The 20,980-nt window shown below is 47.1% G+C and overlaps 12 non-coding genes and 1 pseudogene across 12 annotated transcripts; all 13 read left to right on the forward strand.

Annotated features, from left to right (window-relative positions):
* The first annotated feature begins 560 nt into the window (after nt 1-560).
* Nucleotides 561-751, forward strand: LOC142266839 (U2 spliceosomal RNA). Its single transcript, XR_012732824.1, has one exon. It is a non-coding gene; the product is annotated as a U2 spliceosomal RNA (small nuclear RNA).
* A 2,185-nt stretch (nt 752-2,936) lies between these two features.
* Nucleotides 2,937-3,135, forward strand: LOC142266812 (U2 spliceosomal RNA). Its single transcript, XR_012732809.1, has one exon. It is a non-coding gene; the product is annotated as a U2 spliceosomal RNA (small nuclear RNA).
* A 1,387-nt stretch (nt 3,136-4,522) lies between these two features.
* LOC142266840 (U2 spliceosomal RNA) lies at nt 4,523-4,713 on the forward strand. The gene has a single exon (XR_012732825.1). It is a non-coding gene; the product is annotated as a U2 spliceosomal RNA (small nuclear RNA).
* A 1,387-nt stretch (nt 4,714-6,100) lies between these two features.
* LOC142266841 (U2 spliceosomal RNA) lies at nt 6,101-6,291 on the forward strand. The gene has a single exon (XR_012732826.1). It is a non-coding gene; the product is annotated as a U2 spliceosomal RNA (small nuclear RNA).
* Nucleotides 6,292-7,678: 1,387 nt separating this feature from the next.
* On the forward strand, nt 7,679-7,869 carry LOC142266842 (U2 spliceosomal RNA). Its single transcript, XR_012732827.1, has one exon. It is a non-coding gene; the product is annotated as a U2 spliceosomal RNA (small nuclear RNA).
* A 1,387-nt stretch (nt 7,870-9,256) lies between these two features.
* LOC142266843 (U2 spliceosomal RNA) lies at nt 9,257-9,447 on the forward strand. Its single transcript, XR_012732828.1, has one exon. It is a non-coding gene; the product is annotated as a U2 spliceosomal RNA (small nuclear RNA).
* Nucleotides 9,448-10,834: 1,387 nt separating this feature from the next.
* LOC142266844 (U2 spliceosomal RNA) lies at nt 10,835-11,025 on the forward strand. The gene has a single exon (XR_012732829.1). It is a non-coding gene; the product is annotated as a U2 spliceosomal RNA (small nuclear RNA).
* A 1,387-nt stretch (nt 11,026-12,412) lies between these two features.
* Nucleotides 12,413-12,603, forward strand: LOC142266845 (U2 spliceosomal RNA). The gene has a single exon (XR_012732830.1). It is a non-coding gene; the product is annotated as a U2 spliceosomal RNA (small nuclear RNA).
* A 1,387-nt stretch (nt 12,604-13,990) lies between these two features.
* On the forward strand, nt 13,991-14,181 carry LOC142266846 (U2 spliceosomal RNA). The gene has a single exon (XR_012732831.1). It is a non-coding gene; the product is annotated as a U2 spliceosomal RNA (small nuclear RNA).
* Nucleotides 14,182-15,568: 1,387 nt separating this feature from the next.
* On the forward strand, nt 15,569-15,695 carry LOC142266822 (U2 spliceosomal RNA; annotated as a pseudogene).
* Nucleotides 15,696-16,379: 684 nt separating this feature from the next.
* LOC142266817 (U2 spliceosomal RNA) lies at nt 16,380-16,575 on the forward strand. Its single transcript, XR_012732813.1, has one exon. It is a non-coding gene; the product is annotated as a U2 spliceosomal RNA (small nuclear RNA).
* A 1,387-nt stretch (nt 16,576-17,962) lies between these two features.
* Nucleotides 17,963-18,153, forward strand: LOC142266847 (U2 spliceosomal RNA). Its single transcript, XR_012732832.1, has one exon. It is a non-coding gene; the product is annotated as a U2 spliceosomal RNA (small nuclear RNA).
* Nucleotides 18,154-19,540: 1,387 nt separating this feature from the next.
* LOC142266848 (U2 spliceosomal RNA) lies at nt 19,541-19,731 on the forward strand. Its single transcript, XR_012732833.1, has one exon. It is a non-coding gene; the product is annotated as a U2 spliceosomal RNA (small nuclear RNA).
* Nucleotides 19,732-20,980: the final 1,249 nt, after the last annotated feature.

Raw genomic sequence — 20,980 nt, forward strand, 5'->3', positions numbered from 1 at the left:
CCGATGACATCACAATAGCGCTGCTGCCTAGAAAACAAGCTGCGCAGAAGAAGTTGTTCTTTGGGTGGGAGGGTGGGCTAGTGGAAGGAGGGGGCAATCTCTTTTTTTCCCGGGTGGTAGGGGGATGACAGGAGAAGGGAAGCGGGTGGTGAGAAAGGTACAGAGGGCAGGGTTTGGGGGCTGGGAAGGAAAGGGAAAAGATTAGGGTTTGGGGATGATGAAAGGGCTTTCTACGGGTAAGGATGGCAAAGGGTGGCAGTGACGGAAAGTCAGGCAACCTGTCCTGTCCGTCTTTTTGTATCGTGAATTGGAAAGACTGCAAGGGGGAGGGGAGTTGCTTGCGCCCTAAAGGAGGAGTTATTCAGATTCATTGCAGTGGGCGGCGGCTGCAAAACGCACCATTCTTCTTGTTTTGGCTCTGCAAAGCAGCCTTTTCAAGGGTTGGCTTGGGTGACAAAATGTCTTGTGTAGGCGTGGGTTTGTCTCCCTCTCGCTCTCTCTCCCTAAGATGTGTCCGGCATAGGCCAGGGTGCCACTCGAGGCCCAAACCAATTCTGGTTATCGCTTCTCGGCCTTTTGGCTAAGATCAAGTGTAGTATCTGTTCTTATCAGTTTAATATCTGATACGTCCCCTATCTGGGGACCATATATTAAATGGATTTTTAGAACAGGGAGATGGAAAAAGAGCTTGCTCTGTCCACTCCACGCATTGACCTGGTATTGCAGTACCTCCAGGAACGGTGCACCCCTTCTTAACCCAGTTTCCAAAAGCAGAACTCAATTCACCTGATTCATATTAGCCCGATTTAATGAATTGGAAGAAAGCATACGTCTTCATATGCACCTCAATTTGGCCCATTCACTTTTCACACTTCCTCCTTTTGTTTTTTATCTTTCACACTTTTGACTTTCTTTATTCATCCAAATAGCAAACTCATCACCACTCAACCTGACCAACTCGGCTATGTCCCCGTGCTGCAGTTCTCTGTCTTATCTAGATCATTTGCAATTGAATGGAATAGATCCCTTTTGGACAAAGTGGATTCACCTGCTGCTGCAGTGACCACAGGTGTGATAACATCTAGAATTGGCATCTGGTGCGATCTCTCCGCTTCCACTCCAAAGAAAGTTACCTGTTTATTCCTATCATGCATTGGTTTTTGGGGTTTTCTTTGAGTAATGATGATCTCTTTAGTAGTCTGTTGGCGCCCTCTCCTGGAGGAATAGTTTGCTTGCTCTTGGACATTCTAAAAGAGAGGTCATGATAGACATTGAGCTTCTGAGCTCAATTGGGGACAGTCATGGGTGATGAATGTTTGCAACCTACTGCGAAGCCTCATACCGCAATATAAGGAACGTCAAATACTAAGAAAGGGCGGCCTATGAAAGAATTACTACTTTCAATAAGTACACTTAAACGGCTAATTGGGAATAGAAAAACTGTAAAAAGCCCTCTGAGAAAGCCCCCCTCTAACCTTTGATAGTAAGCTTTTCTGTAGTCTGCCTGTTGATGTATTTTCCGTTTGAACTGTGCACAACATGAAGAGACGGAACACTGGCGGCTTGTCACAATGCCCCCCGATGACATCACAATAGCGCTGCTGCCTAGAAAACAAGCTGCGCAGAAGAAGTTGTTCTTTGGGTGGGAGGGTGGGCTAGTGGAAGGAGGGGGCAATCTCTTTTTTTCCCGGGTGGTAGGGGGATGACAGGAGAAGGGAAGCGGGTGGTGAGAAAGGTACAGAGGGCAGGGTTTGGGGGCTGGGAAGGAAAGGGAAAAGATTAGGGTTTGGGGATGATGAAAGGGCTTTCTACGGGTAAGGATGGCAAAGGGTGGCAGTGACGGAAAGTCAGGCAACCTGTCCTGTCCGTCTTTTTGTATCGTGAATTGGAAAGACTGCAAGGGGGAGGGGAGTTGCTTGCGCCCTAAAGGAGGAGTTATTCAGATTCATTGCAGTGGGCGGCGGCTGCAAAACGCACCATTCTTCTTGTTTTGGCTCTGCAAAGCAGCCTTTTCAAGGGTTGGCTTGGGTGACAAAATGTCTTGTGTAGGCGTGGGTTTGTCTCCCTCTCGCTCTCTCTCCCTAAGATGTGTCCGGCATAGGCCAGGGTGCCACTCGAGGCCCAAACCAATTCTGGTTATCGCTTCTCGGCCTTTTGGCTAAGATCAAGTGTAGTGTTGTTCGAAGAGGTGGTTTAAGCTCCAGGCCACCTTAGTACAATGATACAATGCACACTGGAAGGTTGCGCTTGCTAGTACTCTGGGTGGATAGTATATTCATCTAGTGGAAAACATGGCCCTACCAGGATCGAGGCCATTAGACTGAGTAAGGGTGGGGGGCTATGGTACAACGTGCCCCAGGACTGACGACCCTGGAGTGAGTCTGAGCTTGCTGGCTTGGGACCCCGGCAAGCCTTGGGCTCTGTAGCACACCGTACCTTGCCTTTTCATACTTTATGAGCATATTACCCTATCCCGGCCTTCTGGCTAGGAAGGGAAATTTTTATAATCCCGGTTGGAGGTCTGGTCAGCTTTGGGCTGAGAAACTAACACCCGGTTGGAGGTCCGGGTCAGCTTCGGCTGAGAAACCAACACCCGGTTGGAGGTCTGGGTCAGCTTCGGCTGAGAAACCAACATCCGGTTGGAGGTCCGGTTAGCCTTGGGCTGAGAAACCAACACCGGTTGACGGTCCGGGCAGTTTCGGCTGCGAAACCAACAACTAGTAGCTCTCTACTCCACTTGGGTAAGATGCCTGGGTGGACGCTGGGAGCAACGACAAGGCTCAACCAGGCTTCGGCTTGGGGGAGCACCGAAGATCCCTGACCCTTGCTGTGGCCTTCTGGCTCGGAGGGACGGGGTTGATTTTTGGGGACTCTCTCCTCACGGTGGGGTCCACACGAATCCTAGCCTTTGCACTGTTTTTGGTGTGACTTCGGTCATGCATTTTTTGTGGTGCTTTGGAAAGCTTCATTAAATCAAAAAAATCTGTTCTTATCAGTTTAATATCTGATACGTCCCCTATCTGGGGACCATATATTAAATGGATTTTTAGAACAGGGAGATGGAAAAAGAGCTTGCTCTGTCCACTCCACGCATTGACCTGGTATTGCAGTACCTCCAGGAACGGTGCACCCCTTCTTAACCCAGTTTCCAAAAGCAGAACTCAATTCACCTGATTCATATTAGCCCGATTTAATGAATTGGAAGAAAGCATACGTCTTCATATGCACCTCAATTTGGCCCATTCACTTTTCACACTTCCTCCTTTTGTTTTTTATCTTTCACACTTTTGACTTTCTTTATTCATCCAAATAGCAAACTCATCACCACTCAACCTGACCAACTCGGCTATGTCCCCGTGCTGCAGTTCTCTGTCTTATCTAGATCATTTGCAATTGAATGGAATAGATCCCTTTTGGACAAAGTGGATTCACCTGCTGCTGCAGTGACCACAGGTGTGATAACATCTAGAATTGGCATCTGGTGCGATCTCTCCGCTTCCACTCCAAAGAAAGTTACCTGTTTATTCCTATCATGCATTGGTTTTTGGGGTTTTCTTTGAGTAATGATGATCTCTTTAGTAGTCTGTTGGCGCCCTCTCCTGGAGGAATAGTTTGCTTGCTCTTGGACATTCTAAAAGAGAGGTCATGATAGACATTGAGCTTCTGAGCTCAATTGGGGACAGTCATGGGTGATGAATGTTTGCAACCTACTGCGAAGCCTCATACCGCAATATAAGGAACGTCAAATACTAAGAAAGGGCGGCCTATGAAAGAATTACTACTTTCAATAAGTACACTTAAACGGCTAATTGGGAATAGAAAAACTGTAAAAAGCCCTCTGAGAAAGCCCCCCTCTAACCTTTGATAGTAAGCTTTTCTGTAGTCTGCCTGTTGATGTATTTTCCGTTTGAACTGTGCACAACATGAAGAGACGGAACACTGGCGGCTTGTCACAATGCCCCCCGATGACATCACAATAGCGCTGCTGCCTAGAAAACAAGCTGCGCAGAAGAAGTTGTTCTTTGGGTGGGAGGGTGGGCTAGTGGAAGGAGGGGGCAATCTCTTTTTTTCCCGGGTGGTAGGGGGATGACAGGAGAAGGGAAGCGGGTGGTGAGAAAGGTACAGAGGGCAGGGTTTGGGGGCTGGGAAGGAAAGGGAAAAGATTAGGGTTTGGGGATGATGAAAGGGATTTCTACGGGTAAGGATGGCAAAGGGTGGCAGTGACGGAAAGTCAGGCAACCTGTCCTGTCCGTCTTTTTGTATCGTGAATTGGAAAGACTGCAAGGGGGAGGGGAGTTGCTTGCGCCCTAAAGGAGGAGTTATTCAGATTCATTGCAGTGGGCGGCGGCTGCAAAACGCACCATTCTTCTTGTTTTGGCTCTGCAAAGCAGCCTTTTCAAGGGTTGGCTTGGGTGACAAAATGTCTTGTGTAGGCGTGGGTTTGTCTCCCTCTCGCTCTCTCTCCCTAAGATGTGTCCGGCATAGGCCAGGGTGCCACTCGAGGCCCAAACCAATTCTGGTTATCGCTTCTCGGCCTTTTGGCTAAGATCAAGTGTAGTATCTGTTCTTATCAGTTTAATATCTGATACGTCCCCTATCTGGGGACCATATATTAAATGGATTTTTAGAACAGGGAGATGGAAAAAGAGCTTGCTCTGTCCACTCCACGCATTGACCTGGTATTGCAGTACCTCCAGGAACGGTGCACCCCTTCTTAACCCAGTTTCCAAAAGCAGAACTCAATTCACCTGATTCATATTAGCCCGATTTAATGAATTGGAAGAAAGCATACGTCTTCATATGCACCTCAATTTGGCCCATTCACTTTTCACACTTCCTCCTTTTGTTTTTTATCTTTCACACTTTTGACTTTCTTTATTCATCCAAATAGCAAACTCATCACCACTCAACCTGACCAACTCGGCTATGTCCCCGTGCTGCAGTTCTCTGTCTTATCTAGATCATTTGCAATTGAATGGAATAGATCCCTTTTGGACAAAGTGGATTCACCTGCTGCTGCAGTGACCACAGGTGTGATAACATCTAGAATTGGCATCTGGTGCGATCTCTCCGCTTCCACTCCAAAGAAAGTTACCTGTTTATTCCTATCATGCATTGGTTTTTGGGGTTTTCTTTGAGTAATGATGATCTCTTTAGTAGTCTGTTGGCGCCCTCTCCTGGAGGAATAGTTTGCTTGCTCTTGGACATTCTAAAAGAGAGGTCATGATAGACATTGAGCTTCTGAGCTCAATTGGGGACAGTCATGGGTGATGAATGTTTGCAACCTACTGCGAAGCCTCATACCGCAATATAAGGAACGTCAAATACTAAGAAAGGGCGGCCTATGAAAGAATTACTACTTTCAATAAGTACACTTAAACGGCTAATTGGGAATAGAAAAACTGTAAAAAGCCCTCTGAGAAAGCCCCCCTCTAACCTTTGATAGTAAGCTTTTCTGTAGTCTGCCTGTTGATGTATTTTCCGTTTGAACTGTGCACAACATGAAGAGACGGAACACTGGCGGCTTGTCACAATGCCCCCCGATGACATCACAATAGCGCTGCTGCCTAGAAAACAAGCTGCGCAGAAGAAGTTGTTCTTTGGGTGGGAGGGTGGGCTAGTGGAAGGAGGGGGCAATCTCTTTTTTTCCCGGGTGGTAGGGGGATGACAGGAGAAGGGAAGCGGGTGGTGAGAAAGGTACAGAGGGCAGGGTTTGGGGGCTGGGAAGGAAAGGGAAAAGATTAGGGTTTGGGGATGATGAAAGGGCTTTCTACGGGTAAGGATGGCAAAGGGTGGCAGTGACGGAAAGTCAGGCAACCTGTCCTGTCCGTCTTTTTGTATCGTGAATTGGAAAGACTGCAAGGGGGAGGGGAGTTGCTTGCGCCCTAAAGGAGGAGTTATTCAGATTCATTGCAGTGGGCGGCGGCTGCAAAACGCACCATTCTTCTTGTTTTGGCTCTGCAAAGCAGCCTTTTCAAGGGTTGGCTTGGGTGACAAAATGTCTTGTGTAGGCGTGGGTTTGTCTCCCTCTCGCTCTCTCTCCCTAAGATGTGTCCGGCATAGGCCAGGGTGCCACTCGAGGCCCAAACCAATTCTGGTTATCGCTTCTCGGCCTTTTGGCTAAGATCAAGTGTAGTATCTGTTCTTATCAGTTTAATATCTGATACGTCCCCTATCTGGGGACCATATATTAAATGGATTTTTAGAACAGGGAGATGGAAAAAGAGCTTGCTCTGTCCACTCCACGCATTGACCTGGTATTGCAGTACCTCCAGGAACGGTGCACCCCTTCTTAACCCAGTTTCCAAAAGCAGAACTCAATTCACCTGATTCATATTAGCCCGATTTAATGAATTGGAAGAAAGCATACGTCTTCATATGCACCTCAATTTGGCCCATTCACTTTTCACACTTCCTCCTTTTGTTTTTTATCTTTCACACTTTTGACTTTCTTTATTCATCCAAATAGCAAACTCATCACCACTCAACCTGACCAACTCGGCTATGTCCCCGTGCTGCAGTTCTCTGTCTTATCTAGATCATTTGCAATTGAATGGAATAGATCCCTTTTGGACAAAGTGGATTCACCTGCTGCTGCAGTGACCACAGGTGTGATAACATCTAGAATTGGCATCTGGTGCGATCTCTCCGCTTCCACTCCAAAGAAAGTTACCTGTTTATTCCTATCATGCATTGGTTTTTGGGGTTTTCTTTGAGTAATGATGATCTCTTTAGTAGTCTGTTGGCGCCCTCTCCTGGAGGAATAGTTTGCTTGCTCTTGGACATTCTAAAAGAGAGGTCATGATAGACATTGAGCTTCTGAGCTCAATTGGGGACAGTCATGGGTGATGAATGTTTGCAACCTACTGCGAAGCCTCATACCGCAATATAAGGAACGTCAAATACTAAGAAAGGGCGGCCTATGAAAGAATTACTACTTTCAATAAGTACACTTAAACGGCTAATTGGGAATAGAAAAACTGTAAAAAGCCCTCTGAGAAAGCCCCCCTCTAACCTTTGATAGTAAGCTTTTCTGTAGTCTGCCTGTTGATGTATTTTCCGTTTGAACTGTGCACAACATGAAGAGACGGAACACTGGCGGCTTGTCACAATGCCCCCCGATGACATCACAATAGCGCTGCTGCCTAGAAAACAAGCTGCGCAGAAGAAGTTGTTCTTTGGGTGGGAGGGTGGGCTAGTGGAAGGAGGGGGCAATCTCTTTTTTTCCCGGGTGGTAGGGGGATGACAGGAGAAGGGAAGCGGGTGGTGAGAAAGGTACAGAGGGCAGGGTTTGGGGGCTGGGAAGGAAAGGGAAAAGATTAGGGTTTGGGGATGATGAAAGGGCTTTCTACGGGTAAGGATGGCAAAGGGTGGCAGTGACGGAAAGTCAGGCAACCTGTCCTGTCCGTCTTTTTGTATCGTGAATTGGAAAGACTGCAAGGGGGAGGGGAGTTGCTTGCGCCCTAAAGGAGGAGTTATTCAGATTCATTGCAGTGGGCGGCGGCTGCAAAACGCACCATTCTTCTTGTTTTGGCTCTGCAAAGCAGCCTTTTCAAGGGTTGGCTTGGGTGACAAAATGTCTTGTGTAGGCGTGGGTTTGTCTCCCTCTCGCTCTCTCTCCCTAAGATGTGTCCGGCATAGGCCAGGGTGCCACTCGAGGCCCAAACCAATTCTGGTTATCGCTTCTCGGCCTTTTGGCTAAGATCAAGTGTAGTATCTGTTCTTATCAGTTTAATATCTGATACGTCCCCTATCTGGGGACCATATATTAAATGGATTTTTAGAACAGGGAGATGGAAAAAGAGCTTGCTCTGTCCACTCCACGCATTGACCTGGTATTGCAGTACCTCCAGGAACGGTGCACCCCTTCTTAACCCAGTTTCCAAAAGCAGAACTCAATTCACCTGATTCATATTAGCCCGATTTAATGAATTGGAAGAAAGCATACGTCTTCATATGCACCTCAATTTGGCCCATTCACTTTTCACACTTCCTCCTTTTGTTTTTTATCTTTCACACTTTTGACTTTCTTTATTCATCCAAATAGCAAACTCATCACCACTCAACCTGACCAACTCGGCTATGTCCCCGTGCTGCAGTTCTCTGTCTTATCTAGATCATTTGCAATTGAATGGAATAGATCCCTTTTGGACAAAGTGGATTCACCTGCTGCTGCAGTGACCACAGGTGTGATAACATCTAGAATTGGCATCTGGTGCGATCTCTCCGCTTCCACTCCAAAGAAAGTTACCTGTTTATTCCTATCATGCATTGGTTTTTGGGGTTTTCTTTGAGTAATGATGATCTCTTTAGTAGTCTGTTGGCGCCCTCTCCTGGAGGAATAGTTTGCTTGCTCTTGGACATTCTAAAAGAGAGGTCATGATAGACATTGAGCTTCTGAGCTCAATTGGGGACAGTCATGGGTGATGAATGTTTGCAACCTACTGCGAAGCCTCATACCGCAATATAAGGAACGTCAAATACTAAGAAAGGGCGGCCTATGAAAGAATTACTACTTTCAATAAGTACACTTAAACGGCTAATTGGGAATAGAAAAACTGTAAAAAGCCCTCTGAGAAAGCCCCCCTCTAACCTTTGATAGTAAGCTTTTCTGTAGTCTGCCTGTTGATGTATTTTCCGTTTGAACTGTGCACAACATGAAGAGACGGAACACTGGCGGCTTGTCACAATGCCCCCCGATGACATCACAATAGCGCTGCTGCCTAGAAAACAAGCTGCGCAGAAGAAGTTGTTCTTTGGGTGGGAGGGTGGGCTAGTGGAAGGAGGGGGCAATCTCTTTTTTTCCCGGGTGGTAGGGGGATGACAGGAGAAGGGAAGCGGGTGGTGAGAAAGGTACAGAGGGCAGGGTTTGGGGGCTGGGAAGGAAAGGGAAAAGATTAGGGTTTGGGGATGATGAAAGGGCTTTCTACGGGTAAGGATGGCAAAGGGTGGCAGTGACGGAAAGTCAGGCAACCTGTCCTGTCCGTCTTTTTGTATCGTGAATTGGAAAGACTGCAAGGGGGAGGGGAGTTGCTTGCGCCCTAAAGGAGGAGTTATTCAGATTCATTGCAGTGGGCGGCGGCTGCAAAACGCACCATTCTTCTTGTTTTGGCTCTGCAAAGCAGCCTTTTCAAGGGTTGGCTTGGGTGACAAAATGTCTTGTGTAGGCGTGGGTTTGTCTCCCTCTCGCTCTCTCTCCCTAAGATGTGTCCGGCATAGGCCAGGGTGCCACTCGAGGCCCAAACCAATTCTGGTTATCGCTTCTCGGCCTTTTGGCTAAGATCAAGTGTAGTATCTGTTCTTATCAGTTTAATATCTGATACGTCCCCTATCTGGGGACCATATATTAAATGGATTTTTAGAACAGGGAGATGGAAAAAGAGCTTGCTCTGTCCACTCCACGCATTGACCTGGTATTGCAGTACCTCCAGGAACGGTGCACCCCTTCTTAACCCAGTTTCCAAAAGCAGAACTCAATTCACCTGATTCATATTAGCCCGATTTAATGAATTGGAAGAAAGCATACGTCTTCATATGCACCTCAATTTGGCCCATTCACTTTTCACACTTCCTCCTTTTGTTTTTTATCTTTCACACTTTTGACTTTCTTTATTCATCCAAATAGCAAACTCATCACCACTCAACCTGACCAACTCGGCTATGTCCCCGTGCTGCAGTTCTCTGTCTTATCTAGATCATTTGCAATTGAATGGAATAGATCCCTTTTGGACAAAGTGGATTCACCTGCTGCTGCAGTGACCACAGGTGTGATAACATCTAGAATTGGCATCTGGTGCGATCTCTCCGCTTCCACTCCAAAGAAAGTTACCTGTTTATTCCTATCATGCATTGGTTTTTGGGGTTTTCTTTGAGTAATGATGATCTCTTTAGTAGTCTGTTGGCGCCCTCTCCTGGAGGAATAGTTTGCTTGCTCTTGGACATTCTAAAAGAGAGGTCATGATAGACATTGAGCTTCTGAGCTCAATTGGGGACAGTCATGGGTGATGAATGTTTGCAACCTACTGCGAAGCCTCATACCGCAATATAAGGAACGTCAAATACTAAGAAAGGGCGGCCTATGAAAGAATTACTACTTTCAATAAGTACACTTAAACGGCTAATTGGGAATAGAAAAACTGTAAAAAGCCCTCTGAGAAAGCCCCCCTCTAACCTTTGATAGTAAGCTTTTCTGTAGTCTGCCTGTTGATGTATTTTCCGTTTGAACTGTGCACAACATGAAGAGACGGAACACTGGCGGCTTGTCACAATGCCCCCCGATGACATCACAATAGCGCTGCTGCCTAGAAAACAAGCTGCGCAGAAGAAGTTGTTCTTTGGGTGGGAGGGTGGGCTAGTGGAAGGAGGGGGCAATCTCTTTTTTTCCCGGGTGGTAGGGGGATGACAGGAGAAGGGAAGCGGGTGGTGAGAAAGGTACAGAGGGCAGGGTTTGGGGGCTGGGAAGGAAAGGGAAAAGATTAGGGTTTGGGGATGATGAAAGGGCTTTCTACGGGTAAGGATGGCAAAGGGTGGCAGTGACGGAAAGTCAGGCAACCTGTCCTGTCCGTCTTTTTGTATCGTGAATTGGAAAGACTGCAAGGGGGAGGGGAGTTGCTTGCGCCCTAAAGGAGGAGTTATTCAGATTCATTGCAGTGGGCGGCGGCTGCAAAACGCACCATTCTTCTTGTTTTGGCTCTGCAAAGCAGCCTTTTCAAGGGTTGGCTTGGGTGACAAAATGTCTTGTGTAGGCGTGGGTTTGTCTCCCTCTCGCTCTCTCTCCCTAAGATGTGTCCGGCATAGGCCAGGGTGCCACTCGAGGCCCAAACCAATTCTGGTTATCGCTTCTCGGCCTTTTGGCTAAGATCAAGTGTAGTATCTGTTCTTATCAGTTTAATATCTGATACGTCCCCTATCTGGGGACCATATATTAAATGGATTTTTAGAACAGGGAGATGGAAAAAGAGCTTGCTCTGTCCACTCCACGCATTGACCTGGTATTGCAGTACCTCCAGGAACGGTGCACCCCTTCTTAACCCAGTTTCCAAAAGCAGAACTCAATTCACCTGATTCATATTAGCCCGATTTAATGAATTGGAAGAAAGCATACGTCTTCATATGCACCTCAATTTGGCCCATTCACTTTTCACACTTCCTCCTTTTGTTTTTTATCTTTCACACTTTTGACTTTCTTTATTCATCCAAATAGCAAACTCATCACCACTCAACCTGACCAACTCGGCTATGTCCCCGTGCTGCAGTTCTCTGTCTTATCTAGATCATTTGCAATTGAATGGAATAGATCCCTTTTGGACAAAGTGGATTCACCTGCTGCTGCAGTGACCACAGGTGTGATAACATCTAGAATTGGCATCTGGTGCGATCTCTCCGCTTCCACTCCAAAGAAAGTTACCTGTTTATTCCTATCATGCATTGGTTTTTGGGGTTTTCTTTGAGTAATGATGATCTCTTTAGTAGTCTGTTGGCGCCCTCTCCTGGAGGAATAGTTTGCTTGCTCTTGGACATTCTAAAAGAGAGGTCATGATAGACATTGAGCTTCTGAGCTCAATTGGGGACAGTCATGGGTGATGAATGTTTGCAACCTACTGCGAAGCCTCATACCGCAATATAAGGAACGTCAAATACTAAGAAAGGGCGGCCTATGAAAGAATTACTACTTTCAATAAGTACACTTAAACGGCTAATTGGGAATAGAAAAACTGTAAAAAGCCCTCTGAGAAAGCCCCCCTCTAACCTTTGATAGTAAGCTTTTCTGTAGTCTGCCTGTTGATGTATTTTCCGTTTGAACTGTGCACAACATGAAGAGACGGAACACTGGCGGCTTGTCACAATGCCCCCCGATGACATCACAATAGCGCTGCTGCCTAGAAAACAAGCTGCGCAGAAGAAGTTGTTCTTTGGGTGGGAGGGTGGGCTAGTGGAAGGAGGGGGCAATCTCTTTTTTTCCCGGGTGGTAGGGGGATGACAGGAGAAGGGAAGCGGGTGGTGAGAAAGGTACAGAGGGCAGGGTTTGGGGGCTGGGAAGGAAAGGGAAAAGATTAGGGTTTGGGGATGATGAAAGGGCTTTCTACGGGTAAGGATGGCAAAGGGTGGCAGTGACGGAAAGTCAGGCAACCTGTCCTGTCCGTCTTTTTGTATCGTGAATTGGAAAGACTGCAAGGGGGAGGGGAGTTGCTTGCGCCCTAAAGGAGGAGTTATTCAGATTCATTGCAGTGGGCGGCGGCTGCAAAACGCACCATTCTTCTTGTTTTGGCTCTGCAAAGCAGCCTTTTCAAGGGTTGGCTTGGGTGACAAAATGTCTTGTGTAGGCGTGGGTTTGTCTCCCTCTCGCTCTCTCTCCCTAAGATGTGTCCGGCATAGGCCAGGGTGCCACTCGAGGCCCAAACCAATTCTGGTTATCGCTTCTCGGCCTTTTGGCTAAGATCAAGTGTAGTATCTGTTCTTATCAGTTTAATATCTGATACGTCCCCTATCTGGGGACCATATATTAAATGGATTTTTAGAACAGGGAGATGGAAAAAGAGCTTGCTCTGTCCACTCCACGCATTGACCTGGTATTGCAGTACCTCCAGGAACGGTGCACCCCTTCTTAACCCAGTTTCCAAAAGCAGAACTCAATTCACCTGATTCATATTAGCCCGATTTAATGAATTGGAAGAAAGCATACGTCTTCATATGCACCTCAATTTGGCCCATTCACTTTTCACACTTCCTCCTTTTGTTTTTTATCTTTCACACTTTTGACTTTCTTTATTCATCCAAATAGCAAACTCATCACCACTCAACCTGACCAACTCGGCTATGTCCCCGTGCTGCAGTTCTCTGTCTTATCTAGATCATTTGCAATTGAATGGAATAGATCCCTTTTGGACAAAGTGGATTCACCTGCTGCTGCAGTGACCACAGGTGTGATAACATCTAGAATTGGCATCTGGTGCGATCTCTCCGCTTCCACTCCAAAGAAAGTTACCTGTTTATTCCTATCATGCATTGGTTTTTGGGGTTTTCTTTGAGTAATGATGATCTCTTTAGTAGTCTGTTGGCGCCCTCTCCTGGAGGAATAGTTTGCTTGCTCTTGGACATTCTAAAAGAGAGGTCATGATAGACATTGAGCTTCTGAGCTCAATTGGGGACAGTCATGGGTGATGAATGTTTGCAACCTACTGCGAAGCCTCATACCGCAATATAAGGAACGTCAAATACTAAGAAAGGGCGGCCTATGAAAGAATTACTACTTTCAATAAGTACACTTAAACGGCTAATTGGGAATAGAAAAACTGTAAAAAGCCCTCTGAGAAAGCCCCCCTCTAACCTTTGATAGTAAGCTTTTCTGTAGTCTGCCTGTTGATGTATTTTCCGTTTGAACTGTGCACAACATGAAGAGACGGAACACTGGCGGCTTGTCACAATGCCCCCCGATGACATCACAATAGCGCTGCTGCCTAGAAAACAAGCTGCGCAGAAGAAGTTGTTCTTTGGGTGGGAGGGTGGGCTAGTGGAAGGAGGGGGCAATCTCTTTTTTTCCCGGGTGGTAGGGGGATGACAGGAGAAGGGAAGCGGGTGGTGAGAAAGGTACAGAGGGCAGGGTTTGGGGGCTGGGAAGGAAAGGGAAAAGATTAGGGTTTGGGGATGATGAAAGGGCTTTCTACGGGTAAGGATGGCAAAGGGTGGCAGTGACGGAAAGTCAGGCAACCTGTCCTGTCCGTCTTTTTGTATCGTGAATTGGAAAGACTGCAAGGGGGAGGGGAGTTGCTTGCGCCCTAAAGGAGGAGTTATTCAGATTCATTGCAGTGGGCGGCGGCTGCAAAACGCACCATTCTTCTTGTTTTGGCTCTGCAAAGCAGCCTTTTCAAGGGTTGGCTTGGGTGACAAAATGTCTTGTGTAGGCGTGGGTTTGTCTCCCTCTCGCTCTCTCTCCCTAAGATGTGTCCGGCATAGGCCAGGGTGCCACTCGAGGCCCAAACCAATTCTGGTTATCGCTTCTCGGCCTTTTGGCTAAGATCAAGTGTAGTATCTGTTCTTATCAGTTTAATATCTGATACGTCCCCTATCTGGGGACCATATATTAAATGGATTTTTAGAACAGGGAGATGGAAAAAGAGCTTGCTCTGTCCACTCCACGCATTGACCTGGTATTGCAGTACCTCCAGGAACGGTGCACCCCTTCTTAACCCAGTTTCCAAAAGCAGAACTCAATTCACCTGATTCATATTAGCCCGATTTAATGAATTGGAAGAAAGCATACGTCTTCATATGCACCTCAATTTGGCCCATTCACTTTTCACACTTCCTCCTTTTGTTTTTTATCTTTCACACTTTTGACTTTCTTTATTCATCCAAATAGCAAACTCATCACCACTCAACCTGACCAACTCGGCTATGTCCCCGTGCTGCAGTTCTCTGTCTTATCTAGATCATTTGCAATTGAATGGAATAGATCCCTTTTGGACAAAGTGGATTCACCTGCTGCTGCAGTGACCACAGGTGTGATAACATCTAGAATTGGCATCTGGTGCGATCTCTCCGCTTCCACTCCAAAGAAAGTTACCTGTTTATTCCTATCATGCATTGGTTTTTGGGGTTTTCTTTGAGTAATGATGATCTCTTTAGTAGTCTGTTGGCGCCCTCTCCTGGAGGAATAGTTTGCTTGCTCTTGGACATTCTAAAAGAGAGGTCATGATAGACATTGAGCTTCTGAGCTCAATTGGGGACAGTCATGGGTGATGAATGTTTGCAACCTACTGCGAAGCCTCATACCGCAATATAAGGAACGTCAAATACTAAGAAAGGGCGGCCTATGAAAGAATTACTACTTTCAATAAGTACACTTAAACGGCTAATTGGGAATAGAAAAACTGTAAAAAGCCCTCTGAGAAAGCCCCCCTCTAACCTTTGATAGTAAGCTTTTCTGTAGTCTGCCTGTTGATGTATTTTCCGTTTGAACTGTGCACAACATGAAGAGACGGAACACTGGCGGCTTGTCACAATGCCCCCCGATGACATCACAATAGCGCTGCTGCCTAGAAAACAAGCTGCGCAGAAGAAGTTGTTCTTTGGGTGGGAGGGTGGGCTAGTGGAAGGAGGGGGCAATCTCTTTTTTTCCCGGGTGGTAGGGGGATGACAGGAGAAGGGAAGCGGGTGGTGAGAAAGGTACAGAGGGCAGGGTTTGGGGGCTGGGAAGGAAAGGGAAAAGATTAGGGTTTGGGGATGATGAAAGGGCTTTCTACGGGTAAGGATGGCAAAGGGTGGCAGTGACGGAAAGTCAGGCAACCTGTCCTGTCCGTCTTTTTGTATCGTGAATTGGAAAGACTGCAAGGGGGAGGGGAGTTGCTTGCGCCCTAAAGGAGGAGTTATTCAGATTCATTGCAGTGGGCGGCGGCTGCAAAACGCACCATTCTTCTTGTTTTGGCTCTGCAAAGCAGCCTTTTCAAGGGTTGGCTTGGGTGACAAAATGTCTTGTGTAGGCGTGGGTTTGTCTCCCTCTCGCTCTCTCTCCCTAAGATGTGTCCGGCATAGGCCAGGGTGCCACTCGAGGCCCAAACCAATTCTGGTTATCGCTTCTCGGCCTTTTGGCTAAGATCAAGTGTAGTATCTGTGAGGCTCGGCAGATGCAATGCACACTGGAAGGTTGCGCTTGCTAGTACTCTTAATGTATAGTATATTCATCTAGAGGAAAACATGGCCCTACCAGGATCGAGGCTATTAGACTGAGTAAGTGTGGGGGCTATGGTGCAATGTGCCCCAGGACTGACGACCCTGGAGTGAGTCTGAGCTTGCTGGCTTGGGACCCCGGCGAGCCTTGGGCTCTGTAGCACACCGTACCTTGCCCTTTCATACTTTCTGAGCATATTGCTCTATCCCGGCCTTCTGGCTAGGAAGGGAAATTTTTATAATCATGGTCGGAGGTCCGTTCAGCTTTTTGCTGAGAAACCAACACCCGGTTGGAGGTCCGGGTCAGCTTCGGCTGAGAAACCAACACCCGGTTGGAGGTCTGGGTCAGCTTCGGCTGAGAAACCAACACCCGGTTGGAGGTCCGGGTCAGCTTCGGCTGAGAAACCAACACCCGGTTGGAGGTCCGGTTAGCCTTGGGCTGAGAAACCAACACCGGTTGACGGTCCGGGCAGTTTCGGCTGCGAAACCAACAACTAGTAGCTCTCTACTCCACTTGGGTAAGATGCCTGGGTGGACGCTGGGAGCAACGACAAGGCTCAACCAGGCTTCGGCTTGGGGGAGCACCGAAGATCCCTGACCCTTGCTGTGGCCTTCTGGCTCGGAGGGACGGGGTTGATTTTTGGGGACCCTCTCCTCACGGAGGGGTCCACACGAATCCTAGCCTTGGCACTGTTTTTGGTGTGACTTCGGTCATGCATTTTTTGCGGTGCTTTGGAAAGCTTCATTAAATCAAAATCTGTTCTTATCAGTTTAATATCTGATACGTCCCCTATCTGGGGACCATATATTAAATGGATTTTTAGAACAGGGAGATGGAAAAAGAGCTTGCTCTGTCCACTCCACGCATTGACCTGGTATTGCAGTACCTCCAGGAACGGTGCACCCCTTCTTAACCCAGTTTCCAAAAGCAGAACTCAATTCACCTGATTCATATTAGCCCGATTTAATGAATTGGAAGAAAGCATACGTCTTCATATGCACCTCAATTTGGCCCATTCACTTTTCACACTTCCTCCTTTTGTTTTTTATCTTTCACACTTTTGACTTTCTTTATTCATCCAAATAGCAAACTCATCACCACTCAACCTGACCAACTCGGCTATGTCCCCGTGCTGCAGTTCTCTGTCTTATCTAGATCATTTGCAATTGAATGGAATAGATCCCTTTTGGACAAAGTGGATTCACCTGCTGCTGCAGTGACCACAGGTGTGATAACATCTAGAATTGGCATCTGGTGCGATCTCTCCGCTTCCACTCCAAAGAAAGTTACCTGTTTATTCCTATCATGCATTGGTTTTTGGGGTTTTCTTTGAGTAATGATGATCTCTTTAGTAGTCTGTTGGCGCCCTCTCCTGGAGGAATAGTTTGCTTGCTCTTGGACATTCTAAAAGAGAGGTCATGATAGACATTGAGCTTCTGAGCTCAATTGGGGACAGTCATGGGTGATGAATGTTTGCAACCTACTGCGAAGCCTCATACCGCAATATAAGGAACGTCAAATACTAAGAAAGGGCGGCCTATGAAAGAATTACTACTTTCAATAAGTACACTTAAACGGCTAATTGGGAATAGAAAAACTGTAAAAAGCCCTCTGAGAAAGCCCCCCTCTAACCTTTGATAGTAAGCTTTTCTGTAGTCTGCCTGTTGATGTATTTTCCGTTTGAACTGTGCACAACATGAAGAGACGGAACACTGGCGGCTTGTCACAATGCCCCCCGATGACATCACAATAGCGCTGCTGCCTAGAAAACAAGCTGCGCAGAAGAAGTTGTTCTTTGGGTGGGAGGGTGGGCTAGTGGAAGGAGGGGGCAATCTCTTTTTTTCCCGGGTGGTAGGGGGATGACAGGAGAAGGGAAGCGGGTGGTGAGAAAGGTACAGAGGGCAGGGTTTGGGGGCTGGGAAGGAAAGGGAAAAGATTAGGGTTTGGGGATGATGAAAGGGCTTTCTACGGGTAAGGATGGCAAAGGGTGGCAGTGACGGAAAGTCAGGCAACCTGTCCTGTCCGTCTTTTTGTATCGTGAATTGGAAAGACTGCAAGGGGGAGGGGAGTTGCTTGCGCCCTAAAGGAGGAGTTATTCAGATTCATTGCAGTGGGCGGCGGCTGCAAAACGCACCATTCTTCTTGTTTTGGCTCTGCAAAGCAGCCTTTTCAAGGGTTGGCTTGGGTGACAAAATGTCTTGTGTAGGCGTGGGTTTGTCTCCCTCTCGCTCTCTCTCCCTAAGATGTGTCCGGCATAGGCCAGGGTGCCACTCGAGGCCCAAACCAATTCTGGTTATCGCTTCTCGGCCTTTTGGCTAAGATCAAGTGTAGTATCTGTTCTTATCAGTTTAATATCTGATACGTCCCCTATCTGGGGACCATATATTAAATGGATTTTTAGAACAGGGAGATGGAAAAAGAGCTTGCTCTGTCCACTCCACGCATTGACCTGGTATTGCAGTACCTCCAGGAACGGTGCACCCCTTCTTAACCCAGTTTCCAAAAGCAGAACTCAATTCACCTGATTCATATTAGCCCGATTTAATGAATTGGAAGAAAGCATACGTCTTCATATGCACCTCAATTTGGCCCATTCACTTTTCACACTTCCTCCTTTTGTTTTTTATCTTTCACACTTTTGACTTTCTTTATTCATCCAAATAGCAAACTCATCACCACTCAACCTGACCAACTCGGCTATGTCCCCGTGCTGCAGTTCTCTGTCTTATCTAGATCATTTGCAATTGAATGGAATAGATCCCTTTTGGACAAAGTGGATTCACCTGCTGCTGCAGTGACCACAGGTGTGATAACATCTAGAATTGGCATCTGGTGCGATCTCTCCGCTTCCACTCCAAAGAAAGTTACCTGTTTATTCCTATCATGCATTGGTTTTTGGGGTTTTCTTTGAGTAATGATGATCTCTTTAGTAGTCTGTTGGCGCCCTCTCCTGGAGGAATAGTTTGCTTGCTCTTGGACATTCTAAAAGAGAGGTCATGATAGACATTGAGCTTCTGAGCTCAATTGGGGACAGTCATGGGTGATGAATGTTTGCAACCTACTGCGAAGCCTCATACCGCAATATAAGGAACGTCAAATACTAAGAAAGGGCGGCCTATGAAAGAATTACTACTTTCAATAAGTACACTTAAACGGCTAATTGGGAATAGAAAAACTGTAAAAAGCCCTCTGAGAAAGCCCCCCTCTAACCTTTGATAGTAAGCTTTTCTGTAGTCTGCCTGTTGATGTATTTTCCGTTTGAACTGTGCACAACATGAAGAGACGGAACACTGGCGGCTTGTCACAATGCCCCCCGATGACATCACAATAGCGCTGCTGCCTAGAAAACAAGCTGCGCAGAAGAAGTTGTTCTTTGGGTGGGAGGGTGGGCTAGTGGAAGGAGGGGGCAATCTCTTTTTTTCCCGGGTGGTAGGGGGATGACAGGAGAAGGGAAGCGGGTGGTGAGAAAGGTACAGAGGGCAGGGTTTGGGGGCTGGGAAGGAAAGGGAAAAGATTAGGGTTTGGGGATGATGAAAGGGCTTTCTACGGGTAAGGATGGCAAAGGGTGGCAGTGACGGAAAGTCAGGCAACCTGTCCTGTCCGTCTTTTTGTATCGTGAATTGGAAAGACTGCAAGGGGGAGGGGAGTTGCTTGCGCCCTAAAGGAGGAGTTATTCAGATTCATTGCAGTGGGCGGCGGCTGCAAAACGCACCATTCTTCTTGTTTTGGCTCTGCAAAGCAGCCTTTTCAAGGGTTGGCTTGGGTGACAAAATGTCTTGTGTAGGCGTGGGTTTGTCTCCCTCTCGCTCTCTCTCCCTAAGATGTGTCCGGCATAGGCCAGGGTGCCACTCGAGGCCCAAACCAATTCTGGTTATCGCTTCTCGGCCTTTTGGCTAAGATCAAGTGTAGTATCTGTTCTTATCAGTTTAATATCTGATACGTCCCCTATCTGGGGACCATATATTAAATGGATTTTTAGAACAGGGAGATGGAAAAAGAGCTTGCTCTGTCCACTCCACGCATTGACCTGGTATTGCAGTACCTCCAGGAACGGTGCACCCCTTCTTAACCCAGTTTCCAAAAGCAGAACTCAATTCACCTGATTCATATTAGCCCGATTTAATGAATTGGAAGAAAGCATACGTCTTCATATGCACCTCAATTTGGCCCATTCACTTTTCACACTTCCTCCTTTTGTTTTTTATCTTTCACACTTTTGACTTTCTTTATTCATCCAAATAGCAAACTCATCACCACTCAACCTGACCAACTCGGCTATGTCCCCGTGCTGCAGTTCTCTGTCTTATCTAGATCATTTGCAATTGAATGGAATAGATCCCTTTTGGACAAAGTGGATTCACCTGCTGCTGCAGTGACCACAGGTGTGATAACATCTAGAATTGGCATCTGGTGCGATCTCTCCGCTTCCACTCCAAAGAAAGTTACCTGTTTATTCCTATCATGCATTGGTTTTTGGGGTTTTCTTTGAGTAATGATGATCTCTTTAGTAGTCTGTTGGCGCCCTCTCCTGGAGGAATAGTTTGCTTGCTCTTGGACATTCTAAAAGAGAGGTCATGATAGACATTGAGCTTCTGAGCTCAATTGGGGACAGTCATGGGTGATGAATGTTTGCAACCTACTGCGAAGCCTCATACCGCAATATAAGGAACGTCAAATACTAAGAAAGGGCGGCCTATGAAAGAATTACTACTTTCAATAAGTACACTTAAACGGCTAATTGGGAATAGAAAAACTGTAAAAAGCCCTCTGAGAAAGCCCCCCTCTAACCTTTGATAGTAAGCTTTTCTGTAGTCTGCCTGTTGATGTATTTTCCGTTTGAACTGTGCACAACATGAAGAGACGGAACACTGGCGGCTTGTCACAATGCCCCCCGATGACATCACAATAGCGCTGCTGCCTAGAAAACAAGCTGCGCAGAAGAAGTTGTTCTTTGGGTGGGAGGGTGGGCTAGTGGAAGGAGGGGGCAATCTCTTTTTTTCCCGGGTGGTAGGGGGATGACAGGAGAAGGGAAGCGGGTGGTGAGAAAGGTACAGAGGGCAGGGTTTGGGGGCTGGGAAGGAAAGGGAAAAGATTAGGGTTTGGGGATGATGAAAGGGCTTTCTACGGGTAAGGATGGCAAAGGGTGGCAGTGACGGAAAGTCAGGCAACCTGTCCTGTCCGTCTTTTTGTATCGTGAATTGGAAAGACTGCAAGGGGGAGGGGAGTTGCTTGCGCCCTAAAGGAGGAGTTATTCAGATTCATTGCAGTGGGCGGCGGCTGCAAAACGCACCATTCTTCTTGTTTTGGCTCTGC

This window comes from Anomaloglossus baeobatrachus, unplaced genomic scaffold (assembly GCF_048569485.1).
Source record: "Anomaloglossus baeobatrachus isolate aAnoBae1 unplaced genomic scaffold, aAnoBae1.hap1 Scaffold_2916, whole genome shotgun sequence".
Classification (NCBI taxonomy): Eukaryota; Metazoa; Chordata; class Amphibia; order Anura; family Aromobatidae; genus Anomaloglossus; species Anomaloglossus baeobatrachus.